Source organism: Microcaecilia unicolor, chromosome 9 (assembly GCF_901765095.1).
Source record: "Microcaecilia unicolor chromosome 9, aMicUni1.1, whole genome shotgun sequence".
Taxonomy (NCBI): Eukaryota; Metazoa; Chordata; class Amphibia; order Gymnophiona; family Siphonopidae; genus Microcaecilia; species Microcaecilia unicolor.
This window is the reverse complement of record NC_044039.1, coordinates 47664323-47679451: the sequence shown is the minus strand read 5'-3', so window position 1 is coordinate 47679451 and position 15129 is coordinate 47664323. Positions and strand designations below refer to the sequence as shown.

General features: G+C 45.0%; 1 protein-coding gene across 1 annotated transcript in view; it reads left to right on the top strand.

Annotated features, from left to right (window-relative positions):
- The window catches only part of IQSEC3 (IQ motif and Sec7 domain 3), a 192972-nt gene that overhangs the window by 62561 nt on the left and 115282 nt on the right, over positions 1 to 15129 (top strand). The window lies entirely within an intron of this gene.

The following is a 15129-nucleotide window of genomic DNA, read 5'->3' as shown; positions in this document are numbered from 1 at the left end:
TGTTGCCCCTCACTATCTTTCTACCCTCATCTCCCCTTACGTTCCTGCCCGTAACCTCCGTTCACAGGATAAATCCCTCCTCTCAGTACCCTTCTCTACCACCGCCAACTCCAGGCTCCGCTCATTCTGCCTCACCTCACCCTATGCTTGGAACAACCTTCCTGAGCCCTTACGCCAAGCCCCCTCCCTGCCCGTCTTCAAGTCTTTGCTTAAAGCCCACCTCTTCAATGCTGCGTTCGGCACCTAACCCTTACCGTTCAGTGAATCCAGACTGCCCCAATTTGACTGCCCCTATCGGACCGACCGTTCACTTGTCTATTAGATTGTAAGCTCTTTGAGCAGGGACTGTCTCTCTTTGTTAAATTGTACAGCGCTGCGTAACCCTAGTAGCGCTCTAGAAATGTTAAGTAGTAATAGTAGTAGTAGTTATTGGTTTGTCAGTGTTTTTTTTTCCCTGGCTTTTCTCCTCTTGCGGTTTGGTCTTGTTATGTTGCTTTGCTATTCATAGAACTGATTTCCAAGGGACTGCACAGCCCATGTATTACAGTTACTTGAAGCTCAGTGTGTTCTCAGTCTCCATCTGCTGGTAGGAGTGCATAACCCATCTGTGCCAGTCTAGTGGGACTAAAGGAAAGCAAATTAGCAAGTAAGACCTAATTTCTCCTTTTCTGCAGCTGCCAACATTCTACTGCACTAAGCTGACATATGGCTCCAGAACAAAAGAGGGGGGGGGGGGGGGGACTGGGAAAGGGGGAGGGAAAAATATGGAAAGTAGAACCTTACCTGAGAACAGCACTCACCAGAATCCAACAATATCCTCCCATTTCTGGATTCACTTAGGGAATTTGCACCAGATATCTCCCTGCAACTGCACTCTTCACTCTAGGAGACTGATACCTTACTGCCCATGCTGCTTCTATTCTCTCTGCATCTTGGAATCACTGGCTAGGCAGCAATGTTGCACTGAGAGACCTGGAAAAGAACTGCAGGATAAATGTACGTAGGGCTGCTCTTTTGCTGAAACAAGCCCGTCTCTGCTCAGAACAGCCAGAGCAGTAAGCAAAATGTACCCACCCTTAATTCAAGCTTCAAGTCTTCATCCCATATCCTGCCTTTCAAGCTCTCATTTGCCCTATCTGCATCTACCCACCCCCAGCCCTTTTTCTTTACCCTTTCCACCCCAGCCCTAATTTTTGCCTCTTAGTTGTTCCCTTCTCTTGTAGCTTTTCTGCAGCCCCACCCTTCTTGCGTCTCCCCTTATTCTCCTCCCCTGTCCTTGCTGCTGGCTGCCACCTGTTTGTGACTGACTACCCTATGCGGTTGTGGTCAGTACCTTTACTCCAGGCACTGCAGAATCTCAGCCATTTTTTGTCTCAGTATTCATGATTGCAATCGCTTGCCTCTTCACCCATTGCCTTTTTTTTATTCAGCACTCATCAGTATTTGCCAGCATCATTCTTGATCTCATGTATCTATCTTCCTTATCTCTAAATAGCATAATCCCCTTGATTTTCCTGCTTTCAATATTCTGAATTATGTGTGCAGAGGAAGGCTTTGAATTACTCTGCTTTTTTTCTTGCATGCAGATCCCTGCTGACATTTCTTTCAAATTTTTACAATCATCTGTTCTACAATCTATATTTCTCCACATGGGCTGCATTAAAGGACACTGATCGCTCCACAAATTGAGATAGCCTTCACTCCATTACTCTGGTGATCATGATAAGTGTCCTGCCAGTACCGCTTATGGCTGAATTTATAAAATTTATAATTTATAAAATTTTGGAAAACAAACATCTATAAGAAAAGATGGTAAACAGACCATTCTGAATGATTCAACAAGCAGTAGAACTGGTTACATTGATATTACAGCTTGACAATTATGCAGTTCAGATCCCATGAGTCCAAAGAGCCATAAGGGCTTTGTTTACTTACATAGGAATGTGGAGTGGAATTTTGGAAAGGACATCCAACTTAGATTATGGATGTCCAAGTCTGTACGTCAGATATGGACATCCATGTCTCATGTATTCTTGGAGTGTTTTGTCTCTTTTCTTTGGATGTCTGATTGTTGCCTGCGTTGTCTCGCATGAGTGAATGCTTTCCTATTATATTATGGCATTTTTTCCTTCATTTAAATGTTATACTTATTTGTAAACTGCTTCAGTTTGACTCAGTGAAAAACGGTATATCAAACCTAATAAATGATATTTGAGAACAGGATCTGCTGACACATAGCCTGTTCTAAAATACAAGAAAATGGATGTCCAAGTTCTGGCTACATCTAGCATGAACCTCCATTTTACAAATTGAAATGTCCAAACTATGAACTAGGCAGCAGTCGTCTGTGTGGCAGCAGAGGAATGTCCATATTATAAAATGGCCACAGAGCTATTCATGTGGAGGAGTAATCTAAAAGTTACACCAACCTGTTAAAAACCAGTGCAGAGATTCAAAGGTTGCTGGTTCAGCTCCCCCTGTGGATTTTTATAATTGTTTTTTTTAGTCAGCCTTCCAAGGACAGGAAAATATCCACTGTGACTTCCTTATGCCACTCAGTGGAGAACTGCTCGGTTGGTTGTGCCAAGTAGCAGGTCTAAATATGGTTGTCCATCTTTTTGAATATGTATTATCTGGTGCAAGGCCTATTTTATTGCTATAGGCCTTGCAGTAGATAATATGCAATAACAACATTAGTATGCACTGACTGCTAGTAAATGACCTCCTTGTTTCTTTATTTTTAAGAATTGCTATAATGCACCGCAGAGCAAAAGCCCGTCCACAGCGGTTGTCATCTAAAAAGCAGCTGCTTGTGCAATATGATTCAATCCACTGCTGGGCAAAGGATCATTCTGTAAAAATAAAAATTCCCATCTAACTATCCAGAAACAAAAAACTTTATTCCTGAAAGTAAACAAATTCTTGTCATATCTGATATGGAAGTTTATTCCAGAGCTCAGGCACAATCATTGTTGTCTCTTGCTTATTCACCTGTTAGACGGTCAGAGATTTGTACCTGGTTAGGCTCTTTTATCTTTTTCAGCCCAAGGTTCTCATGACAATGAGGGGAATAATTGAACGGCGCCGGCGAAATTGATGGCCGGCCATCTTCGGGGCCGGCGCCGTAAGTGGGCGGAGCCAAGCGTATTTTGAAAATACGCTTGGCGCCGGCCAAATCGCTCGCCGGGTTTAGAATAGGATTGCTGGCGGATCACCAGGTTTAGATGAGATGGCCGGCTTCGATTTTCAGCCATAATGGAAACCGGACCCGGCCATCTCAAACCTGGCGAAATGCAAGGCATTTGGCCGTGGGGGGAGCCAGCATTTGTAGTGCACTGGCCCCCCTGACATGCCAGGACACCAACCGGGCATCCTAGGGGGCACTTAAAAAATCTTTAAAAAACACAAAATTAGCTTCCAGGTGCATAGCACCCTTCCCTTGTGTGCTGAGCCCCCCAAATCCCCCCCAAAACCCACTGCCCACAAGTCTACACCATTACAATAGCCCTAAGAGGTGAAGGGGGGCACCTACATGTGGGTACAGTGGGTTTTGGGGTTTTTTGGAGGGCTCAACATTAACCACCATAAGTGTAACAGGTAGGGGGGAGGATGGGCCTGGGTCCATCTGCCTGAAGTGCAGTGCACCCACTAAAAACTGCTCCAAGGACCTGCATACTGCTGTCAGGGAGCTGGGTATGACATTTGAGGCTGGCAAAAAATGTTTTAATTTTTTTTGTGTGTGTGTGGGAGGGGGTTGGTGACCACTTGGGGAGTAAGGGGAGGTGATCCCCGCTTCCCTCCGGTGGTCATCTGGTCAGTTGGGGCTCTTTTTTGGGACTTGGTCCTAAAAATACATGGACCAAGTCCGCCCGGCGAAATACTCGTTCGAGCCGGCATTTTCTTTTTCATAATAAGGTGAAGCTGGCCACCTCGTAACCCTGCCGTGCTCTGCCCCCCTTCCCGCCTTCGCTACCCTACCAACACGCCCCCTTGAAGGTTGGTCAGTGCCGCAACAAAAAAGCAATTGGGGCCGGTCAAAATCGGCTTTCGATAATACCAATTTGGCCGGGATTAAGAGATCGCCGGCGATCTCCCGATTTGTGTCGGAAGATCGCCGGCAATCCCTTTCGAAAATAAGCTTGAATCTATCAGTGAATTTGCTGCTAAGACAGTTCTTTGCAAAGAATCTCTGAAATTGCTAAAAAAATGCATTTGTTACCACTCAAGCTGAATGTGCTTTAGAGCCTAGGATACTGGTGCTGTTCTCTGATAGACATCACAAAGTCAATTTTGACTGAGAAATTACATTTGGTTTCTTTGACTAATGATTTCTTGGTTTCAATCTTGGCTGTTGAGATTATGAAATCATGAATGTGGACATTCCTCCTAATTCTAGTTTTAATGATCATTCACAACTTTATATCCTGTCGCTGATGGTTCACCAATGGAAGATCCAGCCCTGAGTATCTTTCAAAATGTTTACTGTCATCTACCTTGGGTGGGAAAAAAATAGATGGGGGCTAAGGTATGAAATGTGCAGATGGAAAGTCACGACTCGGGGTTGGTGAGCCCTTGGGCCACAGTCAAGTTTATGCTGCTCATCCAACCTGAAGATCAGGCAGGCCCCAACTGGTGACAGGCGAGTCACACTCCATCTAGGGCTAGACGGGCGGCTTTTAGAAGAGCCCTTGAGGGCTGGCCAGCTGGAGGCACAATCAGGGGTAACTCTTAAGAGAGCTCTTGGGGGCTGGCTGGACAGAGTCATGACCAGCGGTAGCAGAAGATGCTATGGACACAGGCGCCCCAGCTCATCAAATACCTGCCGGAAACATATGAGGAAGGCTGTCAGATCAGACATAAGCGGATTATTCTACTCCCACAGAGAAGTTGCTGAAGAGACAATTGCTGGAGCAGCTCAAAGCGGGTAACTCGCCCAAGTTCACGGCCTTTGTAATCTATCATGACTTGGGTTGGTGAACTCTTGAGCCGCAGTCAGGTTTATGATGCCCAGCTAGCCTGAAGTTCATGCAGGTCCTGACTGGTGGCAGGTGAGTCACACCCCAGCTAAGGCTAGACTGAAAGGTGGCTCTTAGCAAAGCCCTTGAGGGCTGGCTGGACAGAGTCATGACCAGGAGTAGCTCTTGAGAGCTCTTGGGGGCTGGCCAGACAGAGTTACAACCAGGGGTATCTCTTAAGAGAGATCTTGGGGGCTGGCAGAACAGAGTTACAACTAGGGGTAGCAGAAGACATTATGGACACAGGCAGAAACCAAACAGACTGGAACAAAGAAGAAGACAAACTGGAATAAGACTGGGGATGAACTGGAACAAGGTAGAAGGTGAACTGAAACAGGACAGAAAACAACAGGAACAAGGCAGGAGACAGACTGGAACAGGGCTGGGACACAGATGGGAACAAGGCTGCAATACACACTAGACCAGGCTAGGCAACCCATTGCAAAGGTACTGGTTGGGAGTCAGGAACTTCCTTATATACTACTAGACCGGAAGTGATGACATCAGCCAGCACCCTCCTGCAGGGCTATAAACAATGTGCAGGGTTTCCAGGAAGTAAGACAGATTCTTCTGGCATGGAATGCTGCTGGAGACCATGGAAAACAGGTGAGGGGAATGACAAGGAAGTGAAGAGATGGAACCTTCAGTCAATGTGAGTGCCTCATAAAGGTATCAGATATGAGTCAAGACTACTGCTGAACAGTGCCGTAGTGAGGGCGGCTGACACCCGGGGCGGGCCGCCGCTGCGCACCCCCCATCCCGGGTGCAGCACTGCTCCCCCCCTTCAGTGTGCACCCTCCCCCCTGGAGCACATTCTTACTTGAATTAGGAAGCGAGGGGCGGGCGAGAGGGCCAATCTGCCCCCGAGTGCACTTCGCTGGGAGCTGCGTCGGCTCCGCTGGTTCCCTGCTCCCTCTGCCCCGGAACAGGTTACTTCCTGTTCCGGGGCAGAGAGAGCAGGGAACCAGCGGAGCCGACACCCCCCCCCCCCCAGCGGCGTGCACCCAGGGCAGACCGCCCCACCCCTTCCCACGCCACTGCTGCTGAATGCTTTCTAGTGGGTGTGAAGTTACTGTTACATGCAGTAGATATGAAGCCTTTAATTGCTTTGAATGTAAGATAGTGTGTGTACCTTGTGTTTGTCTTGTAGTTGTCCAATTTGTAACATGCTTCCTTTGTGTTCATCTCTTTCGAATTGTACACCGAAGAAGAGGATACCTCCGCTGTTTGAATGTGATGAGCATTGTTTCCCCAATTCTCCTTCCTTTGCTGTGTTAGGTTGTGTTCTACTATGCAGTTTAAAGGACTGAGTACACACAGTTGTAGGAAGAGGGAAATGGAGAAGAAACAGTGAAACATGATGGCAGATAAGAGCCAAATGGCTCATCTAGTCTACCCATTCATAGTAAATCACTATCTCCTCCTTTCCCTAAGAGATCCCACGTGCTTATCCCATGCTTTCTTAAATTCAGACACAGTCCTTGTCTCCACCAGGAGGCAATTCCATTCATCCACCACCCTTTCTGTGTAAAACTATTTCCTAAAATTACTCCTGAGCCTATAATCACTTAACTTCATACTGTGTTCTCTCATTCCAGAGTTTTCCCTCATTTGAAAGAGGCTCACTTCCTGTACATTAATGCCACACAGATATTTAAACGTCTCTATCATATCCCCTATCTCCCTCCTTTCTTCTAAAGTATACACATTGAGAACCCAAAGTTTGTCCCCACCTTTTTGTAGGTGCAGTCTCCAGAATTGCACACAGTACTTTAAATGGGGCCTCACCAGACACTTATGCAAGGGCACTCTCACCTCTTTTTTCCTGCTGGCCATCCCACTCCCTATGCATCCGAGCTTCTGGCTTTGACCGTCGCCTTTTCTACCTGTTTGGCAACCTTGAGATCATCTGACACAATCACCCCAAGTCTCGCTCTTCTTTCATACACAGAAGTACCTCACTCCCTATGTATCCCCTATACTATACCATTCCATTGGATTTTTGCAACCTGTGGGACCCTGCATTTTTTAGCATTAAATCTAAGTTACCATTGCTAGATCATTCTTCAAGCTTCGCCAGATTCCTCCACATGCTATCCACACCCTCCGGGGTTTCCACTCTATTACAGAGTTTGGTATCATCCGCAAGGAGACAAACGTTACCAGACAGGCCGTCCGTAATATCACTCACAAAGATGTTAAAAAGAGCTGGGCCAAGGACCAATCCCTGTGGTTCTCCACTGATAACATCCTTTTCCTTGGAGCAAGCTCCATTTACAACTACCCTCTGTCTCTTTCCACTTAACCAGCTTTGAACCCAATTTGTCACTTTAGGACCCATGCCAAGGGCACTCAGTTTATTTATCAGATCCTGTGCAGAACCATGTCAACGACTTTGCTAAAATCCAAGTACACCACATCTAGCGCTTCTCCTATATCCAACTCTTTGGTCACCCAGTCAAAGAAATCACTCAGATTTGTCTGCAAGACCTGCCTCAAGTGGCCTTGCCAGACAAATCTGATTGATTTCTTTGACTGGGTGACCAAAGAATGATAGAATATGCTCTGATTTCTACGCAGAAATGAAGGTGCCATACATAGAATCCCGGGGTAATGGCTAATTGGTGCCAATTATCAATTAAGGCCAATTATAGCCTTTTAATGCTTATTAACACCAATTATTGACTCATAAAATTAGGTTAAGCGTGCAAATGGCCTTATTCTATAATTTGTGTGTGCACATTTGCGCACTAGTTGCAAATTGCATACAACTTTATAGAAATAAGAGGAACAGTGGCAATTCTATAAAATAGGCACTAACATTTACACATGCATTGTCCCCCTGATTCTAAAAATTGCATGTGCAAATTTGGGTGCACAATTTAATTGAATAACAAGCTAATTAGAGCCATTAATTGATTTTTTAATAAGCGATTATTGGTGCTAATTGAAATCAATTAACATATATGTACATAAATTTAGGTGCGTAATCCGTGCCTACATTTTACACACATCCTGGAAAAGAGGGAGTGGAAATGGAAGGGTCATGGACATTTTGGGGCAGAACGTGGACATGGATTCGAGTGACATGCATCCAATGAAGGAAAACTCTGGAATGAGATGGCATAGGACGAAATTAAGAGGAAATATGTTTAGGAAGAATCTAAGAAAATACTCTTTCACAGAAAGGGTGGTGGATGCGTGGAATGGCCTCCCGGTGGAGGTCGCAGAGATGAAGACTGTGTTAGAACGTAAGAAAGTTTGGACAGGCACATGGGATCCCTTAGAAAAAGGAGGAGTTAGTGGTTACTGAGGAAGGGCAGACTGGATGGGCCATTTGGCCCTTATCTGCTGTCATGTTTCTATAACCATGCCTAATTGTAGGCACGGCTTATAGAATAGAGCTTAAGTGGGTTTTTTTACGTGCCAATGTTTTAGGCATGATTTATAGAATTCTGCCCTATAACGTAAATATTTAGAATACTAGCATGTAAAGTACACGTGCGCAGTTAATGCATGTATATACTAGCATGCCACCTAAGCTCTATTCTGCAAATATCTGCTTAACTTTCATAGCATTTAAGAGCGGGACTCCCACTTATGTTTGTAATTTACAGAGTAGTATAAGTTATGAGTGTCACTGCTACACGTAGAGGGGCATAATTGTTTTGTGTTGGAAGATGGGCACCCTTCTCTTTCGAAAATGAGCCCAATAGGCACTCACACTTACCCCAGCTCTATGCTGGCACAAGTGTGAGTGCCTAAATGTTAGACCCATTTATTTGGCAGGAAGGCGCCTATTTGTAGTCTATTTTATAAAGACCTATAGGTGCTTATTTGTCTTTATAAAATACTGGGACAAAATCCTGCAGAAACTGCACTTACATTGAAAGTGCACACATTTAAATCTGCTTGAGAGCAGCGATAAATGCTTGTGTGTAAATTGCAACTCTACCCATGTTTTATCCCAAATTCGATCCTGAGCATGCTTACTCTACAAATAAATGTCTAGTTGTACCATGGGTGCTTTTAGGCGTGACCCAATTTTATAAGAGGCCATTTATGTGTGAAAAAAGCTTTCGACATTATTTATTTATTTTATTTATAACGAAATTTATAGACTGCGTTATTCAAAATTCTAAGCAATATACAGAGAGCACATTCACAATTCAATATAAAATTACTAACATAAAAATCTAAAAACAAAATAAGCTTAACCAAAGGCCCGAGAGGAAAAAGTAAGATTTAAGTATCTTTCTGAAGTTCTACTGAAAGAACGTTCCACAGTAGGGCACCTTCCACATAGAAGATTTTTTGATCTAATATCTCCTAATACAAGCTGTTTATAAGTGGGAACATTTAATAACATTTTATCTGTTGATCTTAAAAGATGAGGTGGACAATAAACCTTCAAAACAGTAGCTAATGGAATTGAAATATCATGGTGCAAAAACCTAAAAATCAAGCACAAGATCTTAAATTGAACTCTCGTTACAAGTAAGCTGTACTTTTGTACTTAGTAACGAAGTACAACTTTAGAAAATATCTTTTAAAAAAAATGTATTCTCCATTCCTCTGCTTTCCAAGCGACATCAGATGTGGCTTGCAGCTGATTGGGCCCGAACTTCCGTTCCCAAAAACAGTCCTTTTTTCACGACCTGACATGGCACGTGTTTCGGCTATCGCCTGTATCAGGAGTCAATCAAAGGTAAAACATCAGTTTGGAGAATCCTCCTCACCAAGAAACAATACAAAAGAACATGTAAGAAGTTCTCTTCACAACTTGTCTACCAGCCTCATGAGTCTTTCAAAAAGTACAAAGATCAGGGGACCCTCGATTGAAATTACATGCAAATACTTTTTAAACAAATAGGAGGAAATATGTTTTCATGCAAAGAAATTTGTTGCTGGAGGATATGGTAACAGCAGTTAGTTTATCTGGGTTTAAAAAAGGTTTGAACAAATTCTTGGAGGAAAAGTCCATAGTCTGCTATTGAGATAGATATGGTGGGAAGCTCTGCTTGCCCTGGGATTGATAGCATGGAATGTTCCTACTATTTGGGTTTCTACCAGGTAATTGTAACCTGGATTGGCCAATATCAAATCTTAAATGAACTGTAAACTGTAACTGTTGGAAGCAGGATACTGGGCTAGATGACTATTGGTCTGACCTAGAATGGCTATTCTTATGTTCTTATGTTGTAATGAGGAGGATTGACCCCTGATGCAGGTGATAGCTGAAACATGGGGCGTGCCAGGTCATGAATAAAGCACAGCTTCTCAATCCTCCTGTTTGTTCCTGGTGGTCTAGTGACCTCTTCGGGGCAGGAAAGAACCCCACACTTTCCTGCCTGGCGCTGCTGCTGACCGCTCGCTGCCGGTGCCTCTTCAAAATGGCTGCTGAGACTTCAAGTGGCAGCCTAGTGAGACTTCCACAGAAGTCTTGCGAAGTCACTGCTTGAAGTCTCAGCAGCCATTTTGAAGAGGCACCGGCAGCGAGCGGTCAGCAGCAGCACCAGACAGGAAAGTGTGGGGTTCTTTCCTGCCCCGAAGAGGTCACTAGACCACCAGGTCATGATAACGGTACTTGAGGGGAGGGGAGGGGATGTGGATGGAATCGGGTGGGGGATGGGAAGGAGGGAGCTGTAAAAAAAAGGTGGATGGAGGGAGGCTAGAAAATAGAGTGGGGAAGGGGTATGTACATGGGGGAGGGAGGCAGGGAGGGAAAAGAGGGAAATACATAGAAGGGGATGGAGAGAAGAGGAGAGGAGGATATGCTGCTCACAGCTTGGAGGGAAAAGAAGGGGGGTCATGTTCATGAAATAAAAAGATGTACATGACATGCTCATGAAATGCTTAGAAATGTACATTTCATGAGCAAGTCATGTACATCTTTTCATTTAGTATTTAGCAGAGTATGGAAGAAAATGCATTTCTGTTACTTTACCAGTATTTTCACTGCTTATGGAATCTGGCTTTCTTGTGTGTGTGTGTGTGTGTTTGGGGGGGGGGGGGTCAAGGTGACTGTGTGGCGCAGGGCTGTGGCGGGTTGTGGGACGTGATGGGACTGAATTTTATTTTGTGTCTTTTTTTATCATGGCAAATATGGTAATACTACGCATGGTGGTTTACTAGTGCGGGCCTGGTGGAGATGCACAGGAGGAAGGGAGGGAGACTGTGCTGCAGGGCCACAGTGCATGGGGTGGGGGGGGGGAGAGGAGAGAGATTAGGCAATGACAGGATGGGTGGGGAGAAAGAGAGAGATGAGGCAGTACTTGATAAAAGTGGGGGGAGAGATAGAGGCTATGGACTGGAGGGGGAAAGAAATTGGGCAAGACTGGATAGGTGGGGAGAGAGGGAGAAATGAGGCAAGACTGGATGGGAGGGAGAGAGGGAGAGAGAGTGAGTGACAGAGAGAGATGGGATGATAATGGATGGGGTGAGGGCAGAAGCTATGGGCTTGAGAGAGTCATAGAAATTGGGCAAGACTGAATGGGGGGGGGGGCATACGAGTCAACTTTTCAAAATGATTGGGGATGCTAAACCCGATAGAAATTACCCCTCCCTGGACACAGTCAAAGGGTTTGCTGAATATTGGGGGTGCTCAAGCACCCACAGAGCTGGAACAGATCAGTGTTGGAGTTAGCTGTAGTGCAAGAGGTGAAGAAGACAAAAGAAGAGAAAAAAAACATGACACATGGACAGGAGTTCCTTGGAAAGAGAGTTAAAAGAAGACAGTAAAGCAGTAAATAGAGACTGGGACCAACACAATTAGAAAAATTAAATGGCCAAACTAATTTTATTTTTAATTTAGGATGAAGTAATGTAGTAGCTGTGTTAGTCCACTTTAAAAGTTAATCAATATAAATAAAACAAAAAATAAGGTGGACTATATACATTTTTTGACTAACATTCGGAGACCAAAACCTACTTCTTCAGTTTGGGACAGTATACTGCTGTAATAGTATGTTTGTCCTGATTTAAGGAAGGAGGTTCTGGCCTCCAAAAACTAATCAAAAAATGTAATGTTAGTCTAATAAAAAGGCATCACCTAATTTGCTGTTTTTGTTTTATTTGTTAATGTTTTAATATTTCAATTGGAATATGTAAGTTTTTGAAATTGACACCTGTACTGTTAATATTTTGCATGGTACAAAGGGACATGTCACTGTTTCTATTTCTTTGGTTTTGCACTGTATGCAGAGTATCCTGCTTATTTTCGAACGAGAAGGCCGGCCATCTTCCGACACAAATCGGGAGATGGCAGGCCATCTCATAAACCCAGCCAAATCGGTATAATTGAAAGCCGATTTTGGCCGGCTTCAACTGCTTTCCGTCGCGGAGCCGGTGAAAGTTCAAGGGGGCGTGTCGGCAGTGTACCGAAGGCGGGATGGGGGAGTGGTTACCAGATGGCTGGCTTCGGCCGATAATGGAAAAAAGAAGGCCGGCTCTCACGAGCACTTGGCCGGCTTTACTTGGTCCATTTATTTTTAGGACCAAGCCTCAAAAAAGTGCCCCAACTGAGCAGATGACCACCGAGGGAATTGGGGATCACCTCCCCTTACTCCTCCAGTGGTCACCTACCCCCTTCCACCCCCAAAAAATTATAAACATTTTTGTGCCAGCCTCTATGCCAGTCTGAAATGTCATACCCAGTTCCATCACAACACTATGCAGGTCCCTGGAGCAGTTTTTAGTGGGTACTGCAGTGGACTTCAGGCAGGCGGACCCAGGCCCATCCCCCCTACCTGTTACACTTGTGATAAATGTGAGCCTCCAAAACCCACCCGAAACCCACTGTACCCACATGTAGGTGCCCCCCTTCACCCATAAGGGCTATGGTAGTGTTGTATAATTGTGGGGAGTGGGTTTGGGGTTTTTTGGGGGGCTCAGCACACAAGGTAAGGGAGCTATGCACCTGGAAGCAATTTGTGAAGTCCACTGCAGTGCCCCCTAGGGTGCCCAGTTGGTGTCCTGGCATGTGAGGGGGACCAGTGCACTATAAATGCTGGCTCCTCCCACGACCAAATGGCTTGGATTTGGCTGGGTTTGAGATGTCCGTCATTAGTTTCCATTATCAGCATGAAACCAATGGCGGCGATCTGTAATGCTGGCCATCTCTAACGCGGGCCCAAATGTTGAGATTTGGCCGGCCCCGACCATATTATTGAAACGAAAGATGGCCGGCCATCTTGTTTCGATAATACAGTTGGGTATGCCACTTTACAGGGCCGGCCTTAGAGATGGCCGCTCATATAGATGGCCGGCCCCGTTCGATTATGCCCCTCTATGGCTTTTTGGAGATTCAGTTTAACTTTTGTCTACATATTTCTGCTTTTAGTTTGTGGTTACTTACTGTATACTTCATGAGGGGCTGGCTACCTCTGTTCATATGTGAAAACGGCTGGATATTCTGTTAGCATCAAGTGTTCAGGGTGTTGTTTTTTTTCTAGGAAGGACCTTGTGTGACACCCCCCCCCCCCCCATTCCCCCCGGACATTGGCTTATGAATATATTAGATTCTGTGGTCCAATTTGTTAAGAAAACTTTTTACACTGTAGTAAAAAAAGTAGCTTTAAGAACTGTACTTTATTACTTTTACTTGAGTATTTTTTTGGATAAGACTTTCTACTTTTACTTTACTATGTTTGAAGCCAGTACTTTTACTTTTTACTTAAGTACTTTTAAAAAGTAATGACCCCCATCCTTGTCAGAAATTCTGGACTGTCCCAAAAATTTCAGCATGGAACTGGGTAACTTTGCATCTCTGAGAAACATTTTCCCTATTTACATGGATTTCCCTATTTACATGGATTTGTAATTCTGATTTTCTCAGCGAAGTTAATGGGAAATTCAAAACTAGAAACCCATGCATGGAATGAAGAAAACCCAGGACTGGATTAGCCTGTTTGGTTGACCTGGGGTGAGTCGGCTGCCTTATACTCAGCACTTTTTATGTTTTCTCACATTTCCTCATAGAAGTGTACAGACTGCTTCAGTGAAAGTAAAACTACATAAACAATTTAGGTGTTGTGGAGTTCATATCACTAAGTAATTATAGAATTGTCTATTATCTAGTGGGTTGGGGGTGCTCAGCTAAATGGAAGGGTTTTTTTTTGCAAAGGATATAGGGGATATTCAAAGTGACTTAAACAGCCAGAAGAGGCTCCGGGCTGTTTCAGTCACTTGTGTGGTGCTCTCCGGAGACATTTACTTAACCAGACAGTGTCACTAAATATCCCTCTAACTGCACATACTGAAACTGGCTTGATTGTGGGCGATCCGGGGGCAGAGTTAGGGCAGCACAAGAGCTTAGCCATTTAGCTGCAATTTTCAGTCTGTTAATTGGCTGAGCAATGACATAAAATTAGGACAGAAAAATTGAACTTTTGGGACCTGGCCTGAACTCGTGCCCCCCCCCCCCAGAACAAGATATAGCCCCCCCCCCCCCCTCCTATCCTCCCTCCTACCCTCCAATGAGCAAGATACCCCAGCTCCCTCTGCTCAGGTCCATATGAACTTGCTCTCTTCCACTCACCATAGCACCCCTTTGGGCCTACCTAAAGTCCCTTCTGGTCCAGTCAGGGCGATGACAGCAGGAGTGAACTCCACTCATTCCTGTCCCTAGTGGCTGTATTCTAAAAATGTGCTATCACCAAAGTATTGCAAGGCTACCACTAGAGGTCACAGCAGTCATTTTTGGGAGGCAGCCACTAGGGACAGGAATGAGTTGAGTTCCCAGGGGGTGTTATTGTGAGTGGAGGAGGGGGAGTTTTTTTGGACCTAAGTGGGAGCTGGGAGAGGGATCTTGCTTATTGGGGGTAGGGGTGGGGGTTGGGAAGGAGGATCAGAGAGGGACTTCATCTTGTTCTTGGGGGGGGGGGGGAATTGGAATCAGGGGGGAGCAGAGAGCATTAGAGGATTAGAGGACACCTGTATCCCTTATTCAGGTCCTGGCAAATATTCAGCCGGGGCCTATATAAGTGTCTTATGTGGGTCCCAGCTGGGATCCGCATAAGATCTGGTGGCCAATGTCAGTGCCAGGCACTGAATATCTGAGGCTAATTAAACCAGTGACAGTCAACATTTAAAAAACGATGACCGCTACCAGCTG